Below are 17,092 nucleotides of genomic sequence, written 5' to 3'. Positions count from 1 at the left end.
GCATACATACCTCATAATCTCGATGTCTCATCATGGATCTCTTCCGGGGGCTGAAACAAATGCGGGTATGTGGACTTCATCTTCTCTTCCGCCCCCCAAGTCATTTCTTCTCGGTTGTTATTTCGCCATAAGACTTTAACTGAGGCTACTTCCTTGTTTCGAAGTCTTCGTACTTGCCTGTCTAATATGGCAATGGGCACTTCTTCATAAACCAGCTTTTCTGTCACTTGAACATCATCTATTGGCACAATCCTCGTAGGATCTCCAACACACTTGCGGAGCATTGAGACATGGAAAACTGGATGGACTAATTCAAGTTCTGGAGGCAAGTCCAATTCATAAGCTACTTGACCCACCTTGCGGATGATCTTATAGGGTCCAATATATAGAGGACTTAACTTTCCTTTATTACCAAATCTCATCACCCCTTTCATTGGTGACACCTTCAAAAATACCCAATCATCAACTTGAAATTCTAAGTCTCGCCGACGGTTGTCCGCATAAGATTTTTGGCGACTTTGGGCTGTCAACAATCGATCTCGGATCACCTTGAATTTTTATATGGCTTGTTGAATCAACTCAGGGCGTATTAGTTGTACTTCTCCTATTTCAAACCATCCAATTGGAGACCTGCACTTCCTTTCATATAAAGCTTCATACGGAGCCATTTGAATACTAGAATGGTAGCTATTGTTGTATGCAAACTCAATTAGAGGTAAGTGGTCATCCCAACTACCACCGAAATCCAGTACGCATGCTCGTAGCATATCCTCCAAGGTCTGAATGGTACGCTCGGCTTGTCCATCAGTTTGCGGATGAAATGCCGTGCTGAGCCTTACTTGAGTACCCAAACCTTCTTGGAAAGATTTCCAGAACTTGGCTATAAATTGTGCTCCTCTGTCTGTAATAATGGATATCGGAACTCCATGAAGTCTCACAATCTCCTTGAGATACAACCTCGCATAATCTCCTGCTGAGTATGTGGCTCTAACTGGAAGAAAATGAGCTGCTTTCGTAAGTCTGTCCACGATCACCCATATGGAATCATACTTGCCTCGGGAATGAGGCAATCCCACAATAAAATCCATATTGATCACTTCCCATTTCCAAGTAGGAATTTCATTGCTTGCAATAATCCTCCTGGATTTTGATGTTCGATCTTTACTTGCTGGCAATTTGGGCAACAAATTCTGCTATGTCTCTTTTCATGCCATCCCACCAATATATCAACTTGAGATCATGATACATCTTTGTCGTTCCTGGATGAATAGAATACCGAGATTAATGGGCTTCTTCTAGAATTCGACGACACAATTCTGCAACATTCGGGACACATAGCCTGCCTCGGTATCTAAGAATTCTATCTATAGAAACTTCAAATGGAGACTTCTCTTTTTCATGAGATGTATCTCTATAATGGCTCAACTGAGGATCTTCATATTGCCGCTCTTTTACTTCCATATTCAAGGACGAAACTGTGGGATTATTAACACTAACTCCTGCACCACCTGAATCAATTAGACGTACTCCAAGATTAGCTAGTTGGTGGACTTCATGAACTAATTCTTTCTTCTCCGAAGACACTTCACATAGGCTGCCCATTGATCGGCGGCTAAGCGCATCAGCTACTACATTTGCCTTTCCGGGGTGGTATAAAATATCCACATCATAATCTTTCAATAATTCTAACTACCGCCTCGCTACGTATTCAACTCCTTCGTTTAAAAATGTATTGAAGACTCTTGTGATCCGTATAGATATCAACATGCACACCATACAAGTAATGTCTCCACATCTTTAATGCATGAATAATCTGCACCAATTCGAGATCATGAGTTGGGTAGTTCTTTTCATGCTTCCACTGCCCTCGAAGCATAAGCGATGACTTTACCGTGCTGCATTAACACACATCCTAACCCAACACCAGAAGCATCACAATATACAACATAACCATCTAGCCCTTCTGGAAGTGTTAAGACTGGAGCTGAGGTTAATCTGTCCTTCAACTCTTGGAAGCTACGCTCACAAGCATCATTCCACTGAAACTTAGTTGACTTCTGAGTTAGCTTCGTCAATGGGGCTGAAATAGATGAAAAGCCCTCTACGAATCTTCTATAATAACCTGCCAATCCCAGAAAGCTACGAACTTCTGTAGGCATCGTAGGCCTTGGCCAAGTCTTCAACAATTTTCTGAGTGTCAACTCGAATGCCATCATCTGAAATAACATGACCTAAGAATGTCACAGAATTCAGCCAAAACTCGCACTTTGAAAATTTTGCATACAATTCCCGAGTTCGAAGAATTCCAAGAACAACACGTAAATGATCTGCATGTTCTGATTCTGTGCGAGAGTACACCAGAATATCATTAATGAATACTATTACGAATAGATCCAAGAGAGGCCTGAATACATTATTCATCAGATTCATGAACACGGCCGGAGCATTAGTTAACCCAAATGACATCACCCGAAATTCATAATGGCCATATCTCGTTCTGAAAGCTGTCTTGGGAATATCTTCCTCTTTAACTCTCACTTGATGATATCCCGACCTCAAGTCTATTTTGGAAAACCACTTGGCGCCCTGTAGCTGATCAAATAAATCATCAATTCTTGGAAGAGGATATTTGTTCTTTATTGTCACTTTATTCAACTGCCTATAATCGATGCACATTCATAAGGAGCCATCTTTCTTTCTTACAAATAGGACAGGTGCTCCCCACGGTGATGAACTGGGTCTAATAAACCCCTTCTCGAGCAAATCTTTCAACTGTGCCTTTAGCTCTTTCAATTCTGCCGGAGCCATTCGGTAAGGAGGAATAAAAGTAGGCTTGGTGTCCGGCAATACATCAATAGCGAAATCAATTTCTCTTTTCGGAGGAAGGCCTGGTAGTTCATCTGAGAATACATCCGGAAATTCATTCACTACCGGAACGGATTGGAAAGTTGGCGACTTTGCTTCGGTATCGTGAACTCGGACTAAGTGATAAATATAGCCCTTAGCTATCATCTTTCTTGCCATAAGGTAGGAAATAAACCTACCTCTTGGAGATGCTGTATTACCCTTCAATTCAAGCACGGGCTCTCCCGGAAATTGAAATCGAACTACTTTCATCTGGCAATCAACATTAGCATAGCATGAGGCCAACCAATCGATACCCATAATAACATCGAAATCTAACATTTCCAGCTCAACTAAATCAGCTTTACTCTGGCGGTCACATATCACAACTTGTCTAGCTATCACGGGATCACCAACCGGAGTAGATACCTCAAAAGGTTTAATTGGCTCGGGTTTCACCCCAATACGATCAGTAACATGTGGAGTAATATAAGATAGTGTAGAATCCAAAGCTATCAATGCATATACATCATGAGAAAATACGGATAATGTACCTGTAACCACATCCAGGGAGGACTCAAGATCCTGTCGTTCGGGTAAAGCATACATGCGGGGCTGAGTGGCACCTGAAGTAGATGCTCCCCCTCGGCCTCTACCTCGACCTGCTGGAATCTGGGGAGTCTTCCCTACCGGGCGCACTGAAGAAGAACCAGCCGCTGATCCTGTGAGCTGGACCCTAACTCTACCACTCATCGACGGGCAATCTCGCATCATATGCCCAACCTGGCCACAGGCATAGCAAGCATCCGAACCCTAGTGACACTGTCCAGAATGTAATCTACCGCACTGACTGCATCGCGTACTGGGGGTCTCCTCTAGCTATAATCTCCCCCAAACTGTGAACCTGAGGCCCTCGAACTCTGACCCTGTCCTGAACGGAAGGAGCGATCAAATCTCCTACCTGCAAATCGGGGAGGTGCACTAGTCACCAACTGGCCTGAGTGTCTAGGATATGACTGCCTTGATCCCCCTCTATAATCATTGCCTGCCCCCATAGATCAGGCCCTCTTGCTTTACCCTCTATCAATATCATGATTGCCCCTTTGCGGATGTTGTTGTCCTTCTAGATTCTGGGCATGGGCTTGAATGCGGGAAATATCCATCCCATCTTGCAACGAAGCTGTCAAACAATCCTTAAACAAACGTGGCTCTAAGCCACTCACAAATCTATGCACCCGATCTCTCATGTCGGCCACCATAGTCGGAGCATACCTAGCCGAAGAATTAAATTGAAGGCTATACTCCCGGGGACTCATATTCCCTTGCTTTAGATTTAAAAATCTATCCGCTCTAGCTCAGCGGACCTCGGGTGGCAAATAATGGCGGATGAAGGCATCTACAAATTCTTGCCAAACGGGAGGAGGCGCATTCTCCTTTCTTGATGCTATCCAATTATTATACCATAAGACCACCACATCCCGGAGTTTATACGATGCCAACTCCACGGATTCAGTTTCGGAGGCATGAATAATCTTCAATGTCCTCAACATCTCATCAATAAAGCCTTGCGGATCTTCATCCGGCTTTGACCCAAAGAACTTCGGAGGATTCAAACTCATAAATTCATGGGCTCTGGTACTAGCTGACTGATCACTAGGGCCCGCATTCTGCCGCTATGCCTGGGCGGTAACTAACTGCGTCAATAAATGAATAGCTTCGGTCACTTGTTGACCCGAAGTAGCCGGTGCTTCAATTTCCCCATAATCATGGTCATAATTCACTATTACGTTCTCTCATGTATAATACTCATTCCATGTTCTAAATGTCATTTATAACCTACTTATAATCACAACATATCCATATTCATGATTCATTCCAAGCTATGGCTCAACAATGGCACTATTCCCACATTTATGACCCATTTTCTATATTCTTCTACAATCCAAGTGTTTCAACTTCTCAATACCTTAAACAACATGAAAAGATCATAAAACTTACCTTAGATAGTGTAGGAATAGGCCTTGAGTGGAAATACCCTTCTTGCACCAAAACCCTAGTTCACTTCTCTTGAAATCTCTTGGCTTGGATGGACTTTAATGTGCTTCACACTCTTGATTTTTTTTTGTTGGTTTGATGAAGTTGATCATTAATTCTCTTGGGTTCTTGTGGATAAAGAGTGGAGAGAGTTCTAGAGAGAAGTGGTGTGAAAATAAAATGAATTAATGACTTGGGTCTCCTTTTTAATAACTTAAAATATGATCTGTCGGGCAATTATACGGACACTTATACGGTCCGTATAAACTTATACGATCCGTATAAGTGACCGTGAAACCACCCTTCCAATATCTCACTTCTGTGACCATTATACAGCACATTATACGGTCCGTATAAGTGACGGTATAATCCCACCAGTGAGGGACCTTCACTGTGACGATTCTGCGGATCATTATACGGACCGTATAATTGTCCGTATAACCCATCTATTCTCTGATCCTGTTCTCGTCACTTCGTTTGATCTACGATCCTTATGGAACCTTCTTAGCACTTGTTTAGAACTTCATTAACAATCTAAGGACGTTATAACTCTTCTCCAAAACGTCATTAAACTCTCATTAATTTGATACTCGTAAATCTTGCCCGACACACAACATATAACTTGCTTTCCTTAACAACTTTATTCCCTTACCTTAAGTGTCTTTGAAATATCGATTAGGGTCATCAAATGCTATTTCTTATTTATCAAAACATCATATACGTCATGCCCTTCGTTAGTCTATTCACTGTACATTAACAGGAAATTTTCCAAGGTGTAACAGTGGATCACATTACTGTAAGTCTTACGTAGATGTGCTTAGTGACTGCATTTTGACTGCTTACCTTCCTATCTTTCAGTTTCTTTCTTTTATATATGTTAGCTAATTATTGTCGGCCTATGATGCCTACCAGTACATGTTGTTTGTACTGATACTACTCTTGCCATACCCTTTTGGGGTGTAGAGTTATTCCAGGTACATGAGCGAGATTCAGTTAGCCTTCAAGAATCTCATGGAGTTCATCTAGACCTTTCTGTTTAATTCTCATTCTAAACAAAAGTTGTATTCAGGTTGTGGTTATAACTATTATTCAAGTTGTATACTTAGAAGCTTTTGTACTATTCAGACTAGATTCCTTGGGTAGTATTCAACATTACTATATATATATATATATATGATTTTACACTTCTGTTGCTTGTATTTATTATTTATGTTGTTGGGTAAATCTTTTAAGGGATGGGTTAGCCTACCAGGTGGGAAAATGGTAGGTGCCCGTACAATCAGTGATTTGGGTCGTGACAAACTTATGACACCATAACCCTTGGAAGATGCCATGCTAGTATCACTCATTCTTGCACATCCAATCATTGTTGTGTATATCACAAATTCAACAAGCTCAAAGCTAAAAAATGATCCCTTTTATTGCTAACCTCGAGATATCAAGCAAACCTACGAACTAGCCCTTTATTGAGATTACAACTACCTATTCTCATAATGGTTAAATCTCCATAGGTAACTTTCTCCACTCGTCCTAAGGCCAATAGCCATTTTCTTAGAGAATCCTCAAACCACTTATCGTTACTCCACCACCATACTGCCATCCTATCGGAACTCCACGTAGCCTCTCATGTATTATCAGACTTACCATACCTTGTGCTTTCCTCAGATTAATAGTTTACCATTATAACTGCAGTGTTACTAAACTTGGACTATTCGATTTCTCTGTGATATACCTCAACTCTGTAGGTAGAAATAAAACTCTTTACACAAACCCCATAGAATGTCTCACCACTTCGAACCTCATCATAAAGGATCAACTTTCATGTCTTTGTCCTTTCCCAACTTCTCTTCACAATCTTAACATGGGGATTATTATCTCATCTGATCAATTAATCCTCTCAAGTTTAAACTTGTCTTCAAGATACCAACATATGTGCCCTTCCAATACTGAATCATTGACTTGTCGTTGATACACCCACGTCGTAATTCGATTGTAATAAATTCGGACGACATTGAAGCATTCCCATACCAATTACACCTCAAGTAAATCATCCTTGATATGTCAAACCTCCTCGAGTGCAGTCTTTAAAGCCACAACACTTATTCCCTTATTATTTTGCTAACCGTACCAATTCAAATCACCAACCCTCTATCCATCAACCACTATACCACAAATGCACTTAGTCGACCTTCGAGCAACTAACTGTTGAAGACATGGTGATCATGCAGTCCTTCGTACCATCACTCCAATTTCCTAGGGATATCACTGAACTAAAATTCTTTAAGTCATAGCTTCAATCTGAACTTGATCTTGCACCCTTATCATGGTGATGCATCTCTTACCATACCACGAGATGTCATATCCAGCTGCTCGTGTGAGAACCCGAGAACGTGTCCTCACCATTAGTGAGAGATTGAAACAAAAAAGTTTAGACCTTAAACCAAATGACATACGCATGATAAGGAATGAAAGATTGGAAGTTTCCTATATGTCCTATAGCCTCTAGAAGATCAGTACAGAGCTTTTCATACCGATCTGCAAGACTCTACTAGACATTGCTCTTGTACTCATGAGGCTGGTGAACCTAGTACTCTGGTACCAAATTTTTGAGACCCAAAATCTAAAGTCATGATGGCACCTATTACCAACCCGATAGGTAAGCCAAAAAAAATTAACAGTCGATTCATTTTAAGTTAAATATACGTAAAGTAAAGTGAAAACTCGAAATATTCGTAATCAAGTCAATATATGTAGTCAAAATGTGGAAACAACCCAAAATACCACCTAAAACTGGTGTCATGTGTACAAGAGTTACTAAGAATACTAACACAAGTCTGAATCGACCAAATACATTGCTTGGAATGTAAAAGAGACAAAAATAAATAAAGGTAGAAAGAGATATGTGTTGCAGATCATCCAAGCAGCTCACCTCTAAATCTCCTGAATCAACAACCTCGGACTCAAACCACTTCTATTTAGAATAGAATCTGCACCACAATGAGTGCAACAAGTGTAGTATGAGTATGAAACCACATGTACCAAGTATATCTCATAGACTTACAACGTAGGAAGTATTGATGAAGTAATTAAGAAAAGAACAATTATATCATTACCATCTCACCTTATCCAAGAAACCTTTATCCATCCGTTAAGACTATTCATTTCTTATTTAGACCAATTCAACAGTTAATCAAAATAATAAACAATGAGGCAAGGGAAATAACTTAATTAGTCAATAAGGAGGAACAATACAGATATTCAATCAAGGGAAGAATAATAATACTATGAAAAGGAAATACAATCACATGTCTCAACCAAATGCTCCAAACATGTATATACATGACACTCCTCAGTAATGCTTGGGAGTTCGTGAACCATTGGGGGACTCCCGAGGTCGATATTTTTGGCATTAGCTAGACTAATGCATACATGAGTTTTGATGATTAACAAAAAAGATGAAACATGATTGACCATGATACCATGAAAAAGACAAACCAGGTCTGAACAAGGATAGGCCTATGGTTGATTGAAGCAGATATTCCAAACACTGTGCAAATGGAACTAGTACAAAGACATGATCGATCGTAAGAGACAATTGCAAGCAAGGCACATGAATCAGGTCCATAAACATGTTCCAACAGATACAGACATGTACAGTCAAAGAGGGGAAGAAGATGACCTAGCTGGGTACACAGAGATGTTCAGTGTATAGCATGAATGATATATGAAAAGAACAACCGAACAAAGCAGGCAGCAAAAGGGAGAATAGATGACTCAGACGGAGCAGTTCATTAAAGAAATAGAAAGTATGCAAAACATGTTTTATATCAAAGAGTCATCATATGTAGAGGAGATATGAAGTGACTAAGAAGAAAATGTTTAGAAGGAAGAAATTGTTCGGCTAAAGAGTTTGCAGATAAAGCATGTGAATCAGGTTAACAGAAGAACCAGGTCTGTAAACACATTCCATCAAAGAGCAAGAACAAAATCAGAAGTCAAAGAGTGCGTCAAGATTGAAGTCATGATTTATTCTAGCAATGAATAAATACATGTGAAGAAGACAAACACAGAGCAACACATGATCAATGAAATGAGTCTGTCAACATGTTCCATCATCCATACCAAAAGCAGATTCAAAAAGAAGTCAGAAGTATGAATGTGAAAGATATTGGTGGAACAGGTACATGAACATATTCCAGCTCGACAATGCAGATATTCACAGACAGATGAACCAGCTTGACATGAACAGGTTCGTGAATATGTTCCAGGGCAAGTCCTACAGCAACTAGGATTTGCAAAATTATGGAAAGAACTTGGTGGTCAAGTATGAAAGATTCCTTACTATATTTGTAGGGATTAGTAAGACTTCTACAAGTATTAGAAGTGGACTCAACAAGGAAAGAATCCAAATACTACACAAACCCTATGTGCGTGTCATTGACTGACTAGGAAAGGATTCTGTGTTCACCGACCTGCGGAGCTTCAATGTTATAAATACCCAGGTCTTCCAAAGGAGAAGTTTGCACACTCACAAAGAGAGAGTTCATAATATTGTGTTGTCAAAAGATATATCCAACATATTCAAGAATCAGGGTTGCATCCCTATTACACAGATAAGGATTGATGGAGTTGTTTTACTGAATAATTTTTCCTAGTTCTGAAGTCTAGATTTGTGTATTAGGTTTGGTTCATAGAGTTGTATCTTTATCAGCTTAGTTAGAAGCATTAGAACATATCCAAACAATTGTATTTCCAAGTAAAAAGCTTACTACTTGGAGATAGCTTGCTATTTAGAGGTTGGGTAGCAAGGCTGGGGGGTAAGGGTTAGATTACAGAGGTTGTATTTGTAATTAGCAGTTGGCTCATTATTGTAGTGCAGTTGTTGGGGAAATCCTATAGGTCTGTAGGTCGTGATTTTTATCACCTTTTAAGCCAGGTCGTTTCCATGTAAAAATATTGTGTCCTTTACCTTCCTGTTTGTTTTTATTCCGCAAACACGTTCATAGAACAGGTTAGGTAACGTGTTCTGTCCATAGGCAAAAAGTAAGTACACATTAGGACAGACACTTAGGTCGTGCAAAGCTAACAAGTGGTATCAGAGCAGGTTCTCCTCAAAGGGTTAACACCTTGGAGAAAATCATGATGAATGTTGCACCTCCTACAAGACACTCAGAGGGTCAGTCCACCAGAAGGCCATCATTATTTAATGGAAAATACTATCAATGGTGGAAGGCGCGAATGAAAGATCACTCGTAAGCAGAAGACTATGAGTTATGGATAGAGTGATTGAAGGACCTAAGTATCCCATGAAGAAGGCTAAAGATGGGACTACAGTAAGAAAAGAAAAGGTTGAATATATTGAAAGAGACTATAGGATTATTGAAAAGAATGTGAAGGCTAAGAAAACTTTAATATGTGGTCTCGGTCCTAATGAATTTAATAGTATCTGTCACACCCTAAGTTGGAGAGGTGAAACTAGCACCGACCTTACTGGCCGGGCACTAATATACATTAATGTTACTCAACTCAAATGAGTCAGGAGCCGACAAGGCCGTCACGTATTAGTCAAATGAAAGATGGACTTATTTGCAAATAGAAAAACCCATAGAAACATGCATGCATACATATATATTTATATGTCTATATAAGGCCGATGAGGCCGCTATGAAAGTTTTATGTCAAAAAATAAGGCCGAAAAGGCCGAACACACTACTAAACACAGGACACATGTCTACAAGCCTCTAAGAGAATCATGACTGTAAGAAGGTCGGGACAGGGCCCAGTCATACCCGTTGTAACGGTTCGCTTTTTAACGCAGGTTTAGGGCGTAAAAAGGCTACTACGAACTCGTTGGTGCTCTTTCGGACTTTGTTTTGAAAAAGAGTCGCCTCCTAATTTTTAGGAAATTAGGAAAACCTGTGGTGAAGGGTTTATTCAAATATAATGAAAAAAAACCTTCGTAATCCAGAATTCTAGGTAAGGGTTCTGATGATCCCCTGGGGAAGGTGTAAGGCATCCTAGTATTAAGGATCCGTAGAATATGGTTGACCTTTGAGCTTCGATGTGTGATTATGTATAAATTGCTTATGTTTTCATTTAGTTTCCCATATAAAATACTGTCATGGCATATCATTCTGGTTTTGAAAGAATTAAAGAATTCCCTTTAGATAAGGGTAGCTTAAGTTCGGATTTAGAATATCCGGGATAAAAATAATAGTCCCTTTACTTATAAGGATATGTGTTTGTAAGAAAATATATGCGTATACATATATATGTACATTCTTTTATTAATTCATACATTATCCACAGTCTTCATGTCTTCAGCCAACCGTATCCTCAGTATTATTTTCTCAAAATTCGGGCTTTAAAAGAAATTCCATTTATTTGAATTCATTAAGTTGGGTTTAGCCCAAATATTTCTTTTCTTTCTTCTTTTAAGATTCTTGAATTATGAAATATACTTATTGAATGGAATTAAAAAATAATCAACTTTCGTACAATAATAAAAAAAAGGTATACTTTCACTTTTATTTATTTTAATCAAGTGGAATACAACTCTTTTATCGTTTGAATACAATTTTGAAACGTCTTCTACCCAAATCCTAGGTTCTAGCCTGTAAGGGTTTCAATATCTATACAAATGTATTTTGCATATTCATACAATAAAATAATGTAAAATTTATACTAAAGAAGGAAAAGAAAGTTTAGCTTTTTATGGCCTCGGGGCCAAATCCTTCAGTAGTCTTGTCCTCGCTCTTCTATGTCCTGCTAGTCCTTCATTCGAGCTATCTTTTGACTTTACTTCATTTCGTCTTTGTTGAATCTCATCTTGCGGACCTTATTAGTTGGATGTACCTCACAAGAAATGAAATAAAAAGAATTAGTAAAAAGGATATGCCACCCCATGGGGTGACGTTTATGAACATAAATATGATATCTCTCGGTCTCGCATCAAACTATGGGACCTTTGATTACGAAGGCTCAGATTCATGGTTTCGAACATGGCAAAGGAACCTAAATCATGTCGCGGCTGCAAACTAGTGACCATTCTAGTTGCCTTGCCAGGCGCATGTTGGTTCCTACCGCATGATGACAAATGTGAGATCATCCTTGCCTAAACTAAGAGATAACCTTTCAGGACTAGGCATGCTCAAGTTAAGTATCTATTCAAATCAGTAAATTTTCATCAAGTATGGAAATCTATTCTTTTAAAATGTGGCCTCAAGTTAAATACTTTTTCATCTGTCTAAATGTAGTATCTATTCAAATAAGTAGTATTTTAATCAGGAAAGAATGGCATCAGTTGCTCATTAACACATCAGTTGTTTAGTAGCATCATTCAATTTAGGACAATCATCTCTTATGAACAGAGGGGCAACCGTTTAGTCCCCGAGAAAAGTATCAGGAAAGAAACAATTAACTAAAGGTTTAGCATGTCAAAAGAGCAGCAATTGCTATCCCCAAATAGGATGCCAAAACATACACCAAGTCATAGGCACTAGCAGATTGTCAAAAAGAAAGTAGCAACCAAAATTTTTCAAGACACCAACAAGTTAGCAGGATGTGGCATGGTGCTGCAGGCCTGAGTATTCATTAAGTCCCCATATAGTACAATGGGCTTCACAATAGCAAGAAAATCAGTGACTTCTCTTAAGTTCAGCAGAAACAACAAGAAGCAATAACAGTAGGCAATAACATGTGTATCAGCTTGAGCGTATTAAACAGCACCCCAAACTTAATGGTAAGATAAACACATTTATCCCAAAAGAACATCAGTCATTTGGCCTTAACTTGCAGTGGCCCAAGACCAGAACCAGCAGCAAATGCCAAACCAATCCCTTAATCAAGTGTGAACCTACTTCTTTTTAATGAATGCAACAGCTTTATCCCAAAACCTCGCAAAATTTATCTTAAACACAGCAACAGCAACATGTACCAGCAGTAATGTCTTTTTGCCTTCGATTCAAGTATGACAGCTTTCAAAAGATAGCATAACACATGCCCAAACAGCAAGCTATTTGGCCAAAATGCCACAGCCATTAGTAAGAATAATGTAACAGCCAAGAAGTGCAAAGACTAAGGTCAAGATCAGCCATGAATGCTCAAACTCAATTTCATCCATTTGCTTTACCTTTAAAATGTGGAAGCCAGCTCATCTAGGTGTGTCTTCAAATATAGCAGCAAGGCAACAGCCTCAGAGAAACAGCACAAGACAACAGCTCATTGAATATTTTGGGATTTGAAAACCCCAGTTCAAGCAAAGAAAAGAGGAGTGCAGGATGAGCATAAAAAATTATACCATTGACTAAGACATGAACTAAATAGAAAATATTCCACAAAGCAGTTTTTCTTTTGGAAATTGAACACTCCATCTAAATTGGGCAACAATAAAGGAAAAAAAGGGAAACTGCCTTATTTACTGGCATCCCAAAACTAGTTTCAAAAGGGTATTTATCACACAAGGAAAAAGGTTAATCCTGTTTTATACTTCAAAAAAATACAATTCTCAGGGGAAACCACCATTTCAAACAAAGACAACAACATTGAAGGGCTTCTACCACTAACTACCGTTATGTTTTCCTCCTAAATGGAATAGTGGAGAAAGATTGCCATAGATTTTGAGGGACTGTTTGAACTCAACAATATTTTAGGAAATACCAATCAGTTATTAGAAACATTTAGTTGGAAATAGGAGTAAGCAGCTGACATTCAGGATCCTGATTCAGATTAACTATATCCCAAGCATCTTAAACTAAAGTGAATTTATAGTTAAGCTTAGCTCATATTATCCTAGATTAAATTAATCACAAAGCCAAGAAACCATACTAATCCTATCTGGGTAGTTACATTTGACTAGGAATCATACATGAACTACTAACCTATAAATCAATACTCAACTAAGCCATTTGTAAACTTAAACATGATTGAAACATAAACAACTTATGCTACTCAGTGATAAACAAGATCAATGTCTATCCCACTTCAAATATATAATGCATAAACTAAACAGATCTGGCAAGAATAAATGAGTCCAAATTTAAGGGTGGGTTGTCTTTTACTTAAACAAGGTTTTAATCGTATTGACCACTGATTTGTTTTAACACTATAAGTGAGCAATATACTTAGAATCTGAAACATGAAGTTATTTCTGAAGTTGAACTTAGGATCTAGTATGACATGGCTTAAGTAGCTGAAACAAACAACAATCTTCATTAAGCTAAGACTTGCTGACTCAGATTAAGCTAATGACCATTACAGATGAAACTAGTGGCTAGTGCTTATACATTTGAGACCACATGAGGAAGTCTCACACTTAAACCTGAAGCAAAGGGTTGATAATTGATCCAGTTTAGCTAAAAAAAAAAATCAAGTAAGGGAAACTATGTTAAGTTCAACCAGCAGTGGTGTCAAACAAAGGCATAAAGCCTTTACTTAAACTAAATCAGAGCCAACAACATATGTTTACAACTAGCTATTCCTTTCCAAATGAAAACAATAGCTGAACTTATCAAGTATGGTATCTATAGTCTCCTAAGTTCAGCTTCCAAAGACAATAACTCAACAGCAAGTTGTGAGCATCAAATGGAGCAGCAAGCCTTGTCAAAAGACAATAACTGACTCCTCTCAAAGACAGCAATCTTCACTCAAAGTACAGCAAATGCAGCACAACAAGTGCAACATCTGCAGAAAACAGCAATGGGAAATGACAACCAATTTATCCAGAAAAATAGTATTGCAAAGATTAGTAGTTTGCAAAATATATAGACAATGCATTGTAGCAGGAGTGACTCAAAAAATATAGCAGAAAGTTATCTCAAGGTGTAGCAAGCAGGCAACAACAAAACCTATCCAAACTCAACTCCTTTGCAAGGCCTCACACATACAACAGACAGCAGCAACGCAGAAACATTTGAGATTTAAAAATTTCCCATGTCATGCAACGAAAGAGAGGGGTGAAGGGGGAGAATCAAAATTTCTTTTCTTTTGACAAACTAACAACTTAAAAGAATACTAACTAATCAATACTAACCAATTACTCATTTCAAGTAACTGTCAAGACAAATAATACTTTTTAGGAGGAAGTAAACTATAAGACTGATTATGAACCTCAAGCTAAGCAGCCAACTAAAAGATGAGACAACAAAAAGGGGGTTACCACCATCCGTGTCTCCAATGCCACACAAGATCCAAAGGTTTTAGAACCTCGGCATGGTAGGCTATTGGAGGAGGCTAAACCACACCCTCTATTTGCCTTGACTTTCAGCCAGCAAAGCAATATAATAGAATGGTTCAAACAAGACAATTGTTAAAGAACAATGTTACATCTCGTGTTTTCATGCATTGGAAAGCGTGTGAGTTAAATGACATTGGGAACGGAAGCGAGGTCATCCCTCAAGCTTATAGGTGGTTAGAGTGATAGTACAGATGTATTGTAAGGATTTGAATTTAAACTAATCGAAGAAAATAATTTTCGTCGAGGTTCGAAATTTATTAGAATGAAATACGGTTCAAGCTATAACATCCCGTATTTTTGGACTAGGAAATTGAACCGTCCAACATGAGCAATTTTACTGAGGCCATAGAATTTGGTCATATTTAAGCATGAAAATCAAGAACTCGGTGTATACAAGGAATAAAGTCCCGAAATGATTTAAGATGGAAAATGTCACGACCCAACCGGAGGGTCATGACGGGCACCCGGTGCTAACCCACCAGGGCACCTCTTATCGTACATTCATATTCACATATAGGGGAGCCATATGGCCTGGTAATTATTTTCATACATCAATAATACTAATCTTATTGGGCAACGATGCATGTATATCATCATCGACAACAACGCCCATATCCATATACACAAGCCGACGAGGCTAACAAAATAATATACAAAAGGTGGGCTGACAAGCCCAAAGGACATCTAGTTATACACAACTGTCTACGAGCCTTTAAAGAGAGACAGGACCCCGCCATGCCCATATGTATGTACACAAAAGAATAGTACCAACAGCTGTAGCTTCGGATGAAATGGAGCTCCTCTATGCAGTCCCTGAACAAGAAATCTATGGGTCAAGTCTGTCTCCCTGTCCACCTGCGGGCATGACGCAGCGTCCACAAACAAAAGGACGTCGCATTTAACAGAAAATCGAGTATGTAAAGCATAATCAATAACATGATGAAAGCATAAGAAATAACATAAGATAGATGATTCATCAAATGAAAGAGCTAGGTATACCTCTAGCGACGTTCGTCATATTTACTTACCCTCTTTCTAAAGGGAAACTTCCATTTCATACATTCATACATTTGAAAGTATCATACCCGACCATAGAGGTTCGGTGTCCTACATACCCGACCATGATAAGGTTCGGTGTTATACATACATGGCCCTCCCAAGGCTGAGTGTTATCCATACCCAACTGCAGTGGTGTGCGCGCGATAGACTTTATACCCGGCCATAGAAGCTCGGTGTTACGTAATAGCCATTCATACTTATGCACGTATACATGCTAGTCCATCCGGATCATCAACATTATCATCATCATCATTTTCGTTACTTCCTTCCTTAAAGGATCAACTATCATATAGAGGAGGCAATAGCATCAGGAAAATATCGAGAATCATGAGCTTTGGAAATTCTAGGGATGGAGTCATTTGGAAAACATCTTGGACCCATGAGAAAGTATATAGCAAAGGAATCATGCCTTAATGAAAGAATGGTTAGCCTTACATACCTCATCGTCTTCTTAACTTCTTAACGTTCACCGTTGAAGCTTGAGAAATCTAGATTTAGAAGGATTCATACCATAGTTAAGCCTTAAGGATACTCTTAAACCCAAACTAGAACAATTCATGATCTAACGAAAATTGGGCAGCATTTCCCCTATTTCATCGACTTCCACTATAGTACAATACAACTCCCAAACATCCACAATATCATAATCAAGTAATCACATTATATTAAGCCTTCGGTATTCACTCTCATATCCAACTCATACTAGCAACTTCATACCAACTTTTGCTCATTTTCATACAACGCTTCCTCATCACCATTATTACCTTTTATAACAAGAACATATCTACATCATACTAAGAATCATGACTCAAATTAGTTTACTACTCATAATCATGATAAAAGCTACCTTTAGACTTCATTTTCTACCTTCTTCTTCTACCCAAGTTTTGCTACTACCAAGCATTCTTAATAACATGAAAT

The sequence above is a fragment of the Lycium ferocissimum genome, chromosome 4 (assembly GCF_029784015.1).
Source record: "Lycium ferocissimum isolate CSIRO_LF1 chromosome 4, AGI_CSIRO_Lferr_CH_V1, whole genome shotgun sequence".
Classification (NCBI taxonomy): Eukaryota; Viridiplantae; Streptophyta; class Magnoliopsida; order Solanales; family Solanaceae; genus Lycium; species Lycium ferocissimum.
The sequence above is the reverse complement of the archived record's forward strand: the minus strand, read 5'-3'. Positions refer to the sequence as shown.